The 18,261-nt window shown below is 36.9% G+C and overlaps 1 protein-coding gene across 2 annotated transcripts in view; it reads right to left on the bottom strand.

Moving 5' to 3' along the window:
* fam168a (family with sequence similarity 168 member A) overlaps positions 1 to 16,252 on the bottom strand; it is a 49,054-nt gene extending 32,802 nt beyond the window's left edge. Inside the window, exon 1 of one of the 2 annotated variants that reach the window (XM_016447483.1) lies at positions 15,970 to 16,252. The gene's annotated coding sequence lies outside the window, so the exon portion shown is untranslated. The remainder of the gene's footprint in view (positions 1 to 15,969) is intronic. The other variant, XM_016447491.1, reaches the window with a different exon arrangement.
* Positions 16,253 to 18,261: the final 2,009 nt, after the last annotated feature.

Genomic DNA, 18,261 nt, shown 5'->3' with positions numbered 1-18,261 from the left:
TGGGTTTGTGATGTCACAAACCCGGGAAGTAACTTGTTGTAGTCCCTATCAGACATTTTTGTAGGCATTAAACTGCCAGAATTTTAAAAGACGATATCTCCGTTTGCATTGATCTTTCAGCTTCGTAACTTTGCAGATATTGTTTATGCTCAAACAGCAACATTACACACTAACTAACGTTAAAAAGGTGAAATCGCAATGAACCACCCCTTTAAAGGGGTCACGGACTGAGAAATCAAAATTCCCTTGATCTTTTGATATCTAAGAGGTCATTGTGCTATAAAAACATCCTGTAAGTTTCAGAACTCAGAACTTTCTCATTAGTCTATAAACAGCTTATATTGAAGATTTATGATGTAATAGTGTGGCTAAACACCGCCTCCGCAGAAGATGATCAACACCTGCTTCTACATCACTGCCTGTTTAGCCCCGCCCACCGATTCGCACACATAGTAGATAAATGACAAGAGTGGCAAATGCAAGTCTACACAGAAACCAAATGATAAACTTTATTTGATGAACTTTACTTCCAGACCGCGTCAGTAAGAACTTGGTCCTTTGTTCACTTCATTTTACCACAGATTCGTTTACAAACAAGGCATTTGATGCTGGATTTTCAGAAAGATTGAAACTAAAAGACGATGCTGTGCCGACTATATTGGATCCAACAGTAATGTCAGTCACAACACACAAGTGTGACTAAGTGTTTTTATTATGTGGTCACTATTGCTTTGTCTGTTATTACAGATCGTTTGATATGTACTGAGTATTTATGCGTTTTTGCCCTAAATCACGGCAGCGTCCATCTGTAGGCTGTCAAACATACACAACTATTAGCCAATCATAGTAGTGGGTGTTTACTTCCAAGTCTACAAACCTCTATGCCTATTCAAACAGAGCGTTCTGATGAGGGGGTTAAAAACAGGGCACAAAATAGCCTGTTACTTCTAAATGATGTTTTTTGATGCAAAAATTGATAACATTATAAGTGGACCTCAGAGAAAAGTACAAAATGAAAAACAAAGGCAGTTCATGACCCCTTTAAACAAGAGCTTGCAATATTAATGTGTAGGCTATATCTAACACCTGTTTGTCTCTTTTCTGATTTTAGTTCTCTACTCTTATTAGTGGTGATTGTTAAGTCAAGTATCATTACTAGTGCAACAGCCTAGCAACCAGCCACAATGCTTGCATGGGCAAATACCCCACAGATTTCCTTCAGAAACCTAGTTGATTCCCATAATTCTTAGTTCAGATAGCATGTGAATGATCTTAAGGCTGGCATGAGCGCAGACAGACCAACAAAACACAAACCAAGTGAGAAAAAGGACACATTGCAGTCTTTTCCTCCCGTTCGTCCCTCTTTCCTGCAGTGTGGGTGACGGAAGAGAAGCGTTCCTCGCTCTCTCTTTAGGGGGCGACAGGAAAAGAGGGTTTTCTGTCTCCATCACTCTGATCTGACAGGCACACACACACACACACAGGGTGCGAGAGGGGCTGAAGCACAGGGGCGTCTGTGAATTATTTAGATAATAAGCGCTTAAAGAGCTGCTGTGAACAGAACAGACACCACCACCTGTGTATCTGCGAGTGTGTGTGCCAGTGATCACGCTGTGGGGACAAAACAGTCTCTGCTGTGAGGTCCAGCTGTGTGAGCCGTGCAAACAGTGGGAGAAAGACAAGCTAACCTGCACTGTGGTGAACACACACACACACACACACACACACACACACACACAGTGCTTGGTGTCACGGGCTACTTTCACACCAGAGCTGCATCATACAGCTGACAACAAAAAGTGCACTTTTCCTTGTTTTAAATCTAGCTAAAAAACCATGTGTTGACTGTGAAACAGTAGACTTTAATTATATGCATTTATGGTGTAATTTCCGTGTCAATCCATGTTAAATTTTTACCACGAATAATGCGCTGTCACTTCAATTCAGCACGTATAGTACAGCAGAAATAGATTCCGTGCGGAGGCGCGCTGCATTCTGATTGGTTCGGCTAGCATACTGCGGGAGGTCGGGGGCGCGGAAAATCGTGCTATAAAGCGATTTAGAAATTGCGCAAGCTCAAATCGCGATTTGATGACGATTTCGATTAATCGCACAGCCCTACAACAGATCAGATCATACATTTGGTCATTTAGGGGTTATGGGCCTACAATAAATGTGCGCAGCTGACTGATATCTCTTGCGAAACAGAAATAGCTTAAAATCCACTAACAAGATAAATCAATAGATTCGGGAACTGACATGCATTTGGTCTGTGCCAATACCATCCTATACAAATATGCTGTGATACTTTTCTCTATTAGATTATTGCATAAATTACAATTAATAATTATTTATTATAATCTCTGATAGTTTATTATTATCAACAATTATTTTATATTTTATTTCTTATATAATTTTACAATGTATATTATTATTATATAAGTAAAAAATGTATTAAACATGTATTTAGTAACTTCAAATAATTTATAATTTATTATATGTATTATTATTTATTACATAAATATGAAATAAACAAATGAACTTAACATTAATATAAAAATATATAGATTTTTTTTTAATTAACACACACATACATATACTTATGTGTGTGTGACCCTGGATCACAAAACCAATCATAAGTAGCACGGGTGCGTTTTTGTAATCTGAAGAACCTTCTTTCGCCACAAAGAACCTTTTGTGAAACAGAAAGGTTCTTCAGATGTTAAAGGTTCTTTATGGAACCATTTAGACAAAAAGGTTCTTCTATGGCATCGTGAAGCACCTTTATTTTTAAGAGTGCACCTAAACGTTAATCAATAAAAGCCATTCATTTGTGGTATAAATTAACCGTTTTAAGGACTCTGTGAAGCAGTGAATGAAGGAATGAACTACCTGACATTCAGCGATGACCTGAGTGAATGAAAATCTTCCCAGACTGTCTCGTTTTTAACAAAGCCTGTCTCGTTCGGCGGCGCTGATGGGGTCGAGCTGAAGGCAGAAGCGCTGTAAATTCACAGCAGTGGTACGGAGCGTCTCAGCGTCCCATTTCCCTCACATCAGCTCACTCGCTCGCATCCTTTTTTTTGCACTTGCCAACTAGGTCCATAAGATCAGTGCAAGAGGAATAACAGTGATTTACAGTAACATTTACAGATTCAAGCTGCAGGACAGTCATTACAAATTCCGATTCCAATTCCAAGTTTTGAACATGAACAAGTTCTCAATCCCCTGCAGTAATAACAAGAGAAACAGTCAGACAAAGAGAAAGCTATCCATCCGCCACCACGCGCGAACTTCTGTCATATCATTTAATGAAGGAAGCATTTTAACAGCTGAGAACGTAATTGGGATTCACACACACATACAAAACATTCATGCAAAGCAAAGGACGCACGCGTATCCACGCACGTAGTCTATAAATACCGCATTCCTACACTTGCTTTCTGCTTCCACAAGATTTACTACGATTCATCTAAATGTCAGGTTCAATACACACTATATGTGGGATTTATTTTTACGTCTGGTTCTCATATTGCAGACCACTAACACAACGTATGAACATGCTGTGTGACACCTAACAGTATCAATATCAGTTACAGTGATTTTAAGCTCATATAACTTTGGTGTTATTATTCCAAAAATACCTTGCTGCACAATTAAAAGGAATATTCAGATGATAAAATATCACTTAAGGCTGATTTATACGTCTGCGTCGGACCTACGCCGTAGCTTACGCATAGACGCACACCCATACGCCGTAGCCTGACGTGCACCTCTCCAAAAATCTAACAGCGCGTCAATTCTACGCAGACCGCAAGCGCTGTGATTGGTCTGCAAGAACCCCTCCCTCCATATGTACTTGAGTTTTGTGTGTGTTTATGTGCACTTTAATATATTTCAATGTTACACCTTCTTATATAAAATAAAACAAAGCAAAGACCAAGTGTCTTATCATTTATTATACTACATAGCATTATACATCAGTAGTTGTCCGCAACAAACAATGTTGATCTGCCGTGGTACAATTCCTTGTGCAGATTGAAAGTATGCCATCTTCTCCTGTTCCGTTGTGGTCTCCTTTTTGTAGTTTTAAATAATGATTTGATGATTTGATATTTATTTGCCGCCGTCACGGCTATAATGCTTCTCCGACGAGCCGCTTCTTCTTCGGCTTTTGCCGTGGTACTGCGGGTTACACCAACAACACGCCCGTGGACACTGCTGACTAGCGGTTTGCATGTGTACTGCACGTTGACGTGGACAACGACGCAGAAGTATAAATGAAAACTGACGCATAGCCTACGGCGTAAAGGCTACGGCGTAGGTCCGACGCAGAAGTATAAATCAGCCTTTACGCAGCTAGTGTTGTCGCCATTGCCTTTCCCCTTGTTGATACTGTATCTTGAGCGAGTCTAATCTTCTGGTCATGCACGTTGACGCGGACAACGACGCAGAAGTATAAATGAAAACTGACGCATAGCCTACGGCGTAAAGGCTACGGCTTAGGTCCGACGCAGAAGTATAAATCAGCCTTTAAGCTCCATATTATACACATTTTATAAAACGGATAGTTCCGGTCCTTGATTCTGATTGGTTGAGCCGCTGGTTGAGCCGCGTTCGAAGCTGTTGTAAATTACTCTACAAACATACACCTTTGTTTACTTCTGTGTGTTGCTCGGCAACCACTTTGTTGGAACCACAACTGATTCTGAGGAACTACATTGTTTGGTGGAAGAATACTGTTTTTATTAATATCATTACACTTTAGTTGCTCCGTTTTATTCTGTGAAACCTTACTACGTATATGGAATAACCGTTTTATAAAAGCAATAAGCCCCGTGAAGCCGTGGTTTACAGTTAATTTATAACAGCTAAGGGGTGTCGTTAGGCACAACACGAAGCGGAGTTAACATTGTCTTTTCTGTCACGTTTGATTAATTTAATGTATTTTTGCCAAATAAAATGATTAATTTCTTCATAAGAAAAATCATACTCACCCCAAACTTTTGAATGGCAGTGTAAATACTTTTGTTTTCCACAGAATAATGTAAATCACACAGGTCTGAACCAACGCAAGGGGTGTAAATTATGTGAACTATCCCTTTAAGTTGCACTGAACCCGGAATGTTCCTCTAACTGGGTCAAGCACTAACTTTTGACTCGCACAAGAGAAAACTTCTGACACAGCTGCGGTTAATGCTGGTAATTTGTTACAGGCTCACAGGTGCAGGAGAACTACAGATCTCACCTGAACCATCCGCAAAACCCAAGGGAAACCCTTCAAGCCCTAATCTTCATGAGAAGCTTAATTAGCTATTCAAAAACAATAGTCACACAATAGGTCCTTCCCTTCCCAGCGGCTCCCTAACGGGACCTGAATGAGAACAGGGCATGGAGGGGAGTGGCCCTCTCCCAAAAAACGCCATTGTTTTAACTGCCCTGCAAGAGCTTGTCCTCTCTGATTCTAAAAAGGTCCATTCTATCTCAAATCCTGCCTTTCACCTCCATTTTGTATAGGACATTATCCTGCAAACAATTGCCTCGAAACCAACATGGTGTGCTGAGATGCCCCTGTCAGGATTCAGAGCCCGGTTCCTCTGTTGCCTCTTTCTCCCTCCGTTTGCCCCCGACATACACACACAGCAGCACCACAAGAGCTGCATTTTTAAGCTTCTTTCCTTTCTTCACCTTGACACCTTCTTCCTCCGTGGAGAAAAAGGATGGAATGGGTTTCTTATCAAAGGGCTTGACTAACCACTACAGCAAGCTGTTTTCCTACTATGCATTGTGTACAATACGTGAATTTTCGTTAAGGCTGCATTTATTTGATTAAAAATACAGTAAAAACAGTAATATAGTGAAATATTATTACAATTTAATAGAACTGTTTTCTATGTGAATATATTGTAAGATGTAATTTATTTCTGTGATCAAAGCTGAATTTTCAGCATCATTACTCCAGTCTTTAGTGTCACGTGATCCTTCAGAAATCATTTGCTGCTCAAGAAACTTTTCTGATTATCAGTGTTGAAAACAGTTGTGCTGCTTCTTATTTTGATATATCCTATATACTTTTTTAGGATTCTTTGATAAACAGTTTAAGAGAAATCTTTTGGAACATTATTAATGTCTTTTCTGTCACTTTTGATCAATTTAATGTATCCTTTCTGAATAAAACAAGCAATGCCAACTATGATTTTTAACATCAGTTTGTTCATATGAAATATTAATATGAAAATGTTCTCAAATCTGACTGCTAGGCTAACGTTTAATACATTTTTTACGCAAAATGGATATACAATGCTAAATAACTACTTATCAGGATGAAAATGTAATTCCACATTACAATGCATGTAATGTGATGACAACAACATAACACCACTGCTATCACAACATAGTTTGTACTGATTTACATATATATATATATAAAAAAAAAAAACAGTATTCATTCCAAACTCAGCTTTGATTACACAGTAAAAATGATCTTTCCAAGTTATAAATACACCCAAATAAATATTGCTTGAGTATGTTTTACAAGAAAATACTATTTCTGTTTTTTTACTTCAGAATTTCATGTTTGGTTCAATGTGTTACTTGCATTTTCTTTGTAATTATTTGTTAAATATACTAGCAATTTCGGAGTGAAAACTGCTTCTATACCAAATCCAGATCTTCAGTACAGATCAGACCACAAAAAAATAAAAAAACCTGACTAAAAATGCAAAATAACTGAACCCACTCTCTGAATTAAACAACAATGTGGCATACTATAGCTTGAAACTTTTAACGTTGCCTAATGCATGCTACTTCACACTAGAACCCAGTATATACCGCATGTGTAGTACACTAGTATTCCACTGCAAACACATGCATTCACTGAAGTTCTCTGACCTCTGTGTGTGTCGTCCAGCATTTCGTCAAGCCGCTGCATTTTTCAGATGGTTTTGTGTGAGGGAGTTCAGGCTGAATATGCTTAGTACTTGTGTGACGTTAAATTACATTTGGCAGTCTGAACAGCACCCAAACACACACACACACTGAGTCACTCTCTACCCAAAGTCCACGTTTACCTAAATGTGTTGGTTCAGCAGAATTTCTGTGCAAATTATGACAATGGAGGGAAGCCAGTGGCTGGCAGAGACCGTACCTAACACACACACACACACACACACACACACACACACACACGATAAACACTGCTGTAATGTCCTTCATCTTATCAATGGATATCAGAAACAATCACACATTCAGATGTTCTGACGGCAGCAGGTGGACATGAAAACTCTGCCAGCAGGTTTGACCTGAAGACACGAGTGTGTGTGTGTGTGTGTGTGTGTGTGTGTGTGTGTGTGTGTTGCCCGAGGGTCTACAGTACTGCTGAGAGAGCGAAGGTGAGCCGATATGAGTGATGGAGGGGGCAAATTAAGGAAATGAGACAGATTATCACTCTACTGAATACAATCATTTAATCTAAAAACAGAAACAGTCTACATGTAATGTCACTTTTGAAAATACAGCCTCAATGACAACAGAAAGGCTTCTTAGGACAGTTATTCTCAAACATGCACTTACAGGTTGTACGTTATATGACTCAATTTAAAATACTAAAAATACTTTTTCATAAAAATTAAAAATATTTTGATTTAATATTTTTTTTAAATAAAACATTTTTAATTAAGACATAAAATTTTAAATATGAATATTTATAATTATATTAATATTTATTTTCTGTGTAATATGTGCAAGTTTTTCCACAGATTTATAATGCAGCACAGAGGTGGCATAAATGCATCTACACAACAACTACTGTAGGGAAAATCTTACAAACACCTAATTATAACCTTTTTTTAAATAAAATGTTGCCATCTAACATTTACCATGTTGATTACCATGCATAGCATGAAGAAAACATATCTAATATATTAACTGACTTCCATTATGCCCAAGCAAAAAAACTAGGGGATTAATTATTAATTTGCATAGTTTTTACAACTAACATTCCCAAATTAAATGTGCAAGTAGCTACAATCTTGAATGAATTTTAAAGAATTTTATAAAAATGTGGCACTAGGACAGCCTGATTTGATGCTTTGAAAACGTTGAGAACCAAAAATGTTGAGTCTCAAAAATGTTATTGTTAAAAAAACAATCCATTAAAAATAATTTTCGGTAACTGAAATAAAGCTGAAAAAAATATATATATTTGAAGAAAAACAAATGTATTTTATTTCAGTTAGTAGCCAATGCAACATTTCCAATTTGAATTGTTGAAGTGGTACAATTACTAAAACTAAAAGTGAAATTAAGCTAAAATGAAATTTAAATAATTTTTTTACATGTACAAATTTTTTTTTTTTTTTTAAATATGCAAAAAAGCAACAAAAAAAAAATATTATTATTAAAAAATGTAGATAAATAATAGTAAATATCACACTGGGTCTCAAGAAAATCATCTGGTGCAATAAAGAAACCCTCTGATCAGAGCAAACAATAATGGAGCATCAAGAACCTAAAAGAGAACCATAAAGCAACTCAAGAACCCTAAATAGAGAAAAAAATAAGTAGAGGGTTACTTACTCAACCTGCGGTGCTGCAAAGGACCACCAAAGAACCTTTGGTACACTTAAAATGCTCCTAAATCACGTGTTACTCATGTCACAGCTGTGCGACATCTAGAAATAGACTTGAATGAGTATTTGGGTGGCTGTGAGTGTATGCGATTATGATCTGTAGTTTACTGTAGCTCAATTACAGCAGCTTTTCAAAGACGCCGGAGACGTTTACACAGCCAGAGGCTCCTTTGTTTACTCCCTTGAAAAGGAGACTAATCTTTTTTCATTTTAATATGTTTGGTGCGACAAAACTGGTAGGAGTTTCATTTTTCCCACAGAGAAATTCAGCAAGGCTGTGAGTCCAGAAAGTCCAAAAATACACCCATCCAGAAGCGTCTCAGCCTACACGCCGCTCGGATGCTTAGTAGACATTTGTTCTCCTCACACAGTATGTGTGTCACACTACAACGTGCGTAAGTTCTCCACATTACTAACAATTAGCGTCAGCATCGTGCCAAACACACGTTCGCTAACAGCAGCACAATCCTTCGTACGGCCACTTCCTTATCAAATTTTGGTCTAATTTCTTACTAATTCCTAAAAATGAACTCTAATTAGGCTTTAAAGCTCTAAAAGTCAAAGATATACTCTCTTCTAAGTCTTTAACCAAAGAGCATTTGAGTTTCATAATGAAAAATTACCATCAAAGTGAGTATAATACGGTCTAAGGGGCATCTTCGTAAGGATAATCTCACTAACACAGTACAGACCTTTCACTGGCTGGTTATTATCCTCTTAAACACCTTTCATTCTGATTTGATCTCGGACTCTTGTTGTTTACTTGGTTGAGGTTGAAGACATTTGTGTAAACCTGAAAAACAAGCCTCCTTGTATGAAAAAAAATCTTACTTGAAAGAACAATAATAATGTAAATGAATGATGAAAGGTGCATTAAACATGTCTGAGTATAGGCCAAATATGTATTATGAATCTAAAAACCTGTCTAAATAACCTATAATGTCTTTAATTACCAAGTACCATGGTAAACCCCATGTTTTGTTTTTTTTTTGGACTCACAAAATAAATAAATAATTAAATAAATAAATACATAAAAAAATGTTCACATTAAATGCAAGTTAAATGTAACACACAATGCTAAATGTATCAGGGGTCGACCGATTTTAGGCCTGGCCGAATATCGGCGTCGATTTTAAGCATTTTATGGTTATCGGTATCGGTCATTTTCAAACCCGATTTGCCGATAAAGTTTTTTTAGAGCCCCTTGTTATACTTAATTTTGACATAAATTTCCGGTTTCACACAAAACATATATCGGTTACTGGTCTGTAATAATTGGTATCGGACCTGAAAAACACATTGGTCGACTCCTAAAATAAATAAATAGCTAAATTAATACATACATACGTACATATCATGGGTGACATTTGACTCTTGAGTCAGGGGGGCAAGGGAAAAAAAAAATATTAGGGCTGGGTTTTGACACACATTTCACGATTCTATTCGATTCTCATTCACAAGCTTGCGATTCGATTTGATTACCAATTCGATTCGATTCAATATCGATTATTTTGGATATATAGCAGGTACAGTACAGTACCAAATTTTCTCAAGGAAAAATAAATCTCTCAACTAATGCTGTAAAATATACACGAGTCAGTTGGTACTACATTACTATAATATTGAAGGTTAAAATTTAATGATTTGGGCTGTAAACGTTTTTATAATAATTAAGTTACAATTACTTCAGTTAGTTGTTTTTAAATATAGACGTATAGACCAATTTAAATGGTGGCTGTCATAAAAACTTGGACGGATTTATTCAAACTTAAATAAATCATTAAAGAACAGTAAAAAATGATATTGAATGTTATATGGTGCATATATTTAGCAAAATGCCCCTCTCTACAACTTATTTTTCTAACTTAGCTGACTAACGAGTTTATGGTCACCGAATATGCTTACTGAGGTAAATGTGATGTTACATTAATTGTTTACAAGCTGTTATATTGACGTCTTTGCGCAGCTGATTGAGCGATTACATGAGACAGGATACGGATTGTAAAGTTGTACTCTTTCTTTTAACTTACCTTCGGATGTTTAGTCATGTTTATTTTGTGCTGAAACTGGTATTAATGTGGAGGAGATGATTAGTTCACAGGCGCTACGTGCTGCCGCTTTTACTGAACTGAGGCGCTACAGTGATCTGTCACTTCACATTAAACAGCGCCAAAACGGCATATATTGTTTGAATACTTCAATACAATGGACATAAATTGAAATCTGAGACTTTGTTTCAAGTACCAACGCACAATGCTTATTGCGATTTACTGGATGGGAAGTGCCCTTCAATGTTCCGTCCATTAACTGAAAACAGGCTAGACTAATCGATTCTTGGGGTTTAAAGGTGCAATAGGTGATTGTCTCCAGAAACATTTTTTGTTATGCAGGTTGAAAGTCTCTTCACATCCCGATAGCAATTATTAAGTTAAGTGGTCTAAATGTATTTGTCTGTATTTATATATTCTGTGGAAGGCCCACCGTTTAGTAAACTGTGGACTAGCTTTGGCTCTTGCTGCTGACTTGAATGGTGATGCTTCCCGTTTGTCAGTTGATGGCCTTTCATTTTTAACCAGAAATGCGCACGCTGCTTTTCTGATGTTCACTGAAGTTTTCTGTGTCTTTTTCCCATGTCACTTGAAATGTTTCCGTTTTGAATCGTTACCAAAGGCGAGACACGTGAGGAAAAAATAAACGATCAGTTGTGGGACTATATTCTGTCATAAATCTCACACCATTCATTGCTGAACTTTCTACCGACTGTTACTGGAAATGAAATGAAATTACTGGTTGATATGTCCCGATCTCAATAAAGTTTACACACGCTTTTGGTCCGTGAATTAGATCTCGCTCGGGACGCGCGCTGTCTGTGGAGGTTTGGCCAGGACTGGTTCCAGAATTAAATCCGTTAAGTCCGTTGCCAATCACTGCTATTCATTCCCGAAACTTTGCAGGGTGTAGCCTACGTGTCCGAAAAACTAAAGTTTCTTACAAATTCTGAATGGATTATACCCTAGAAAGTCACTAAAAAGTGTCACTCATCTTCGCTCACTGCGATCTTACAAAGTTCCGTTATAATCAATGAAGCTCTCTAAACTGATCATAATATCTCTTATTTACATTGCATCTGCACTTAGTCATGAGATGATTCACGAGCTTGCAAAACTGCACTTAAAAACTGCGGTGCTTTCAGCGGTGAGTGAATTCTGATAAAACGTTTCTGATTGGCCATTGCGTTCAAAAAAATCAGGGGTTCGGGAGTTACGGGTGGTTAAATTCGCGATCCGGTGCCGACCGATCAAGCGATTCCGGGGGGCTACCGACGCGCGGAGGGTGGCGTTCAATAGGGCTCCTCGAGCTGAAGGGATCCCCCGAATATGGTGGCGATCCGCCAGTGCGTTCGCGAGATAGTGACACCAGCTAACACATTCACTTCAGTAAGGAGGTCTCTTGTTCAGGCAGCAGCATTCAAGCGTTGGCTCTTTCGACCGTAAGTGCCCTGCGAAATGGACTTCACATAAAATTCTTGACTGGTACTGTACTATAATAAACACAAAGAATATCAGCCGATATATCGATATCGGCCTTTTTCTACTCCCTAATATCGGTATCGGCCCCAAAAAACCCACATCGGTCGGGCTCAAGTATTTAGCGCTTGGCTAAGCGCTCCAATGCAGCTGGGCATCATGGTTTCCATGACTAACAACTTGCCCCCCGCAATGTCGCCCATGATACATATTGTTCCAAATTTTATTCTACAGATTATGTATTTAAGAAAAAAAAAAATAAAATTCAGTTTAAATTTTATTAAATAATTTAGTGCAATAATAACAGTGTGCAGATAGGTACTATTTATTTTTCCATGATAACATTTCACTCAGAATCACGTAAATACTGTGGTAAATGAATACAGTAATCATTAAGTACCATATATCAAGATACCATGGCATATGTCCACAATACCATACAATACTATAGAACAGCCACAGGATGTTTTTGTAAAGGTGGGTTCTGCATTTGGAAAAGCTAAAATAATAATATTTAATAATAATAATACTATATCAGGGTAATAGTAAAAATGTGACATATAATACAGTTTTTTTTTTGTTTTTTTACAAAAATAAATAAATAAGAAAGAAACAATTCTCAACATTATCTAAACTTTAATATCTACAGATTGCTACTCACAAACTCCACACAATGCTCTTCAATATGGCCACTGCAGGTCTCTTTCCAGTTCACAAGATACTCATGTTTAACAGTCTATATTTTATATGACGTCACGTTTCACGTTATTGTTAGCTGATCTCATGAGGAGACATTGATACCCTGAAACAGCATCGCAAATCTAATGGGATTCCCCTGTAGCCACCAGGCAGGATCTCGGAGCATTTCTGCTCCTGTTTATCAGAGGAAACCAACATCCCCTCAGGGTGTGTGTGTGTGTGTGTGTGTGTGTGGTTAATCTGAGCTCTATAAGCACTATTACAGCTGAGAGGTGACGTCGATCATAATCCTCTCATTTCACTGTGGATTTGGCTCACACACAGACAGTTCATAAAAAACATCCGTCCGTTTTTCCACTCAAAAATAAAACCACCTCCAATGAAAAAGGAGTCTCACAAAGACGCATTAACGCAGAAGTGCGCACACACGTACTGCGACACAATTAACACGCCGCCACAGACTCGCATGCTAACATGTTTGTGGCAAACTGCAGACTTTCAGCCCTCGTGAGAAATATCAGCGGCCCGATTACTGAGAGTACAGGTGAAGAAGAGCTTCTCAGAAAGTATGGAAGTCGTGGGAGGAAAATGTAGCAGTGAATTTAGTCGAAATCGTACAACTTGAGCGTCCTCTCTACGCTACAGTTCTCTAGACCATCATTAGAGAAGAGACACATTACGACACTAATGAACGGCAAAAATGTGCTGCACTCGCTACACATATGCATTACAAATGTAAGTACATTCCTTTTATATCCACTCTTAATATAAAATAATATAATTTCATTCAAACCATAAAACATACAGGCATTTCTACTAAGAATATGTAAAAAAATATTATTCAAGGTTATTAAATAAAACAAAGATTATTGGAGTATGTTTTACAAGAACATTTCAGTCTTTTTTTTAACTTCAAAATTTCAATCTAATGTGTTACTTGCCATTTCTTTGTAATTATCTGTGAAATAAAGTTGTGCTGAGTGTTGCTATAGGTGGTTAATTACTTGAGAAATAAACACTTAAGATTATATACACTTCAAGAAAAGTCCACTCTCAAGTCTCTATGATTTTTTAAAATCATAAATTGGATAATTTTGCAAAGTAAAAAAGTAAGCACTGAGGTTTCATACTAGGGGTTAAGATTTTAAGTATAAGCTGTATTAACTAGTGATACTGGCTTAGTATGCACACTAATTAAGACATTTTGTGATTAGGCCTGACTGTGATCTCAATGCTTAAAAAGCACATTTCTGTTCTTCTGTTTCATCAGAGCACCTGCTACTCCTCCGAACGACAAGAAATCCTTTAATTATGACAAAAGCCCAAAAGCTTCAGCATACTTGCAGCACAATCCATAAACCTTTAATAAGTCGCAGTCATACTGTGATGAGGAGCTTTTCTGTACAAATTGAATTTCGAGCTGATAATGAAACTATCAATGAAAACAAACGAAGCGTTTTCTGTGTCTCTTCAGCCACTGTAATGTTAAGGCCATCAATCAGAAAGTTATCGACGCTTTTATTGCAGGAACGGCACATGATGAGGAAGCCAATCCAAGCATCACAGACGCAGAGCAGAAACATCTCAGACATTAATAAACAGCAGATTTCTGGCCTTTGGATTATGAAGACGTCACATTTTGGTTGGGTAACTTTACATTTCATTGTCTGTGTTGGTTAGAGATAGAACAATACATATATGCAACAACAGGAATTATTTTCATGTTAAATTTAAGTTGAAACAATAAATAGATAAGTAGACTACAACAATAAAAGCATAACATCCATTATGTATTAATGGATTAATAATAATTAATATAATTATAATTATTATTATTATTATTATTATTATTAATAGTAGATTATTTAATTATTTTTTTTAATGAAGTGTCCAATCACATTTTATTTCGCCATTTGACACAATTATAAAAAGATTAGATTACCTCAATAAAAAAATTAATCAATTATAAACAACAACATATTACATTTATATAAAAATATAAGTATTTAAGCTTTGTTTAAGTGCCCAAATTGTTTTATTTCTGCATTTTGACACAATAATAGATTGATCATTAGACTACCTCAATAAAAACATAACATCCATTATAAATAATTCATTATTTATTAAACATTATTAAAATAAGTATTTTGAGCAGGTGCTTGATAATTTATAATATTTAATCATTTTTATTTCTTGATTCATTTTTTTCATATTCTCTTTCTCTCTGTAAAATAAATGATTAAACAAATGGACGAGGTAAATTGTCATCCATTGTTATATCTGTAACTGAACGAGGTAATAGGAAATATTGTTTTGCATTCCCTCACTAAAACACAAAGTACCCACACACTGGCCTGTGAATGGCTGTAGACATGAAATTTATATCATAAACATGCACATAATTGCTCATGGATTATGTCCAAAACACACTGACTGCTATTCTATATGGACCAATGTGCTGTTTCCCTTTGTATCAATCAACCAGGAATGCAATGGCAAAAATATGCCAAAATAAAATCGATAACGCCATAAAAATCTATGGCACTGCAACCGAAAGCATCGTGTATGGATGCAAAAAAAAAAAGAAGAAAAAAAAAAAAGAGAAAGTAAAACTGTCGCTCGAACGCGCGTTACACTGTAACGCTGATCAACAAAAGATCTTTATTGCGTCATAATCGCTGTTACATTGTTGCACATGGATGCGTCGGATTCTTTGATCGCGCCTCATATTTCCTCATAACAGCGCTTATGATCGGCTCTCTCCTGCGTTTAAAGGCCTCAAACTCCTCCAGACACCATTTTGAGCGTCTCTGTGTCTCAGCTCTATGGAATGTCCAAATGCATGACAAGGGAATGAACAAAGTCAGCTTGAAAAATCCCTCTCATTCACGGATCCGTCCCGATAACGCCGTTAATCGACAGTCTGAAATCGAACGCGTTCGTTTTCTCTTAAATCACCATCAGACAAATTAGAAAGAGCTTCACCATCACTAACACACACACACACTGGCAGTAGAAAAGCACTGCTGCGGTTTGGTGGCAGTGAAGCTCTAATGGTGGTTGGATGGTGTTTCTGGACTTTAGAAATAAAAACTACATCAAACGTGACTTACCAGTGCGAGATAGTTTAGATGGGTCACCCTGATCCAGTCTGTGAGGGTCAGTCTATTCTCCGCGAGTGTGAAGGTTTCCTCCTCCGGTTGATTTTTCAGGCTGTATGGAAGCACATAAAGCGATGGGGGATGGGGGACGCCAGAAGAGAAGAGAGGAAGGGAGGGGGATAGAGAGCGAGAGAGGGGGGCAGTAACATAGAAACACAAGGGGAGGACCTCTGTGTCTGACGCACGACTGAACGCACCAGGCCTTCGATGCACCATCCATTCGCCATATGCACGAGCAAAAATCAGACAATATGGCCAAATATGAATGCATGCGCGTGCATGCATGAAAATAAACCACACTTCATCTGCCATGATAACTCACATGCATACAGATCCACGCGTGTGATGGGACTGGTCATATAGTCTGTAAACAGCAAGAGCGAAAATCTGAAAAATGTGCCAGCTTTCATGTCCACCAGAGAACAAGCACTGTTTCTTCAGGATTGGTGCATTTTAAGCTGGAAATCCAGGGCTTGCATCACATTTAAAATTGTTCGAATAATATTATTCAAACAAACAGACAAATATTATTGATCACATTTTTGTTTTCGTAAAATAAATAAATAATTAAATAAATACATATACACAGTGCTGGCTGGATTACTTACAAATTATAGTCCATTACTGATTCTAGATTACAAGACAAAAAAAAAAAAGGAAATGTACTTAGTAAAGTAAATATATGTGCATTTACACGCAGTATAATATTTTCTCATTGACGCAAAAACCTTCACAAAGAAACTGATGAGACTTTGGTTCGCGCGCCCTCTGGTGTCTGTAATGCACCTCTACATTAGGGAGAGAAAGAGACGAAAGTTGTTTTTTTTTAAACACAGAAGACTCAAGCAATTGAAACGGGAAATATGTAAACTAGTGTCAAATTTCAACAAGTGGGGCAATGAATAAATCTCAGTATCGAACTGGATGAAGAGAAAGCAGTTCATTCCGCTGGGAAAGAGCAACAATACCATCTAGTGTTTCCAACATGTTAGATCACATTTCATCTGTATCAGCTTTCCTTTTGTGTTCTTGACTGATGCTTTGAAACTTACAAGATATATTACCTAATTTATCTTACAAAAAGGGAACATAGCGCTTAAAAGAGCACAACTGAATTTCCATCATGGTACCAACATATCACCATGGTACATGTAAAATACCTTTGATAGCTTTTTATAGTTTTCATTTAATGTGTCACTTTTTTGTGCCAATTTCTTAAGCAGTATAGTGCAACTTGTAGACCAATGTCAGAGCATCAGAGCTCCAGTTCTAATGAGACAGCGAACAGAATGTCCGACAGTATCATGAATGTACACTGATGGAGATCTTAAACATACAAGACATCACTCATTACAGTAGTGGCTACCCAGCAGATTGAAGCTACAAATCAATATTTTAACACTTTCCAAAATGCCATGGTAGTTTTCCATGCTATTCTTGAAAGCACCATATAGTAAATACAATAGGTCATAAATCAGTTTCATGAAGACTTTTGCCGAACAATGGAATTTCTATAGTACTCCAAATATACCATGGTGGTGGAAGACATAAACTATCACTTTGATTGAATGTACCTCAGGTGGCTTGTCTTTGAAACAAGTGTACTTCAAAGTGATTCTAGTATTTTGGCATTTATTTGCTTTATTCTCTGTTATTTTGATGTAATGCATCTCTAATTTGTCAAAGTTATTAATTTCTTAAACTTTATCCATTATTTATCATCTTTAACAAATTGTCAACCCCTAAAAATATAACTCTTATTAGCACTTTTTAGTAAGCTTATGCAAATTCCTGGTAATTTTCCGCCTGGTGCTCTTAATTATTTATTCTTTTTCCATGGTTATTTTAGTTGTAGTAAAATTAAAACCATAAAATTTTGACTTAAAAATTTTTTTAATAATAATAAACATTCACCCAAAAATTCTGTCATGATTCACTCATCCTCAATTTGTTCCAAACCTACATGAGTTTTATTCTTCTACTGAACATAAAAGAAGATATTTTGAAGAATGTGGTGACAAAACAGTTGCTGGTCCCCATTGACTTCCTTAGCATGGACAAATATTCTATGGAAGTTAACAGGGACCAAAAAACTGTTTGGTTCCCACATTCTTCAAAATATTTTCTATTGTGTTCAGCAGAAGAAAGAGATTCATACAGGTTTGGAACAACTTGAGGAGTGAACCATGACAGAATTTTCATTGTTTGGTGAACTATGCTTTTGGGGAAAAAAAGAAAAAAAAA

The sequence above is a fragment of the Sinocyclocheilus anshuiensis genome, unplaced genomic scaffold, assembly GCF_001515605.1.
Source record: "Sinocyclocheilus anshuiensis isolate Anshui unplaced genomic scaffold, SAMN03320099.WGS_v1.1 scaffold1010, whole genome shotgun sequence".
NCBI lineage: Eukaryota > Metazoa > Chordata > Actinopteri > Cypriniformes > Cyprinidae > Sinocyclocheilus > Sinocyclocheilus anshuiensis.
The sequence above is the reverse complement of the archived record's forward strand: the minus strand, read 5'-3'. Positions and strand labels throughout refer to the sequence as shown.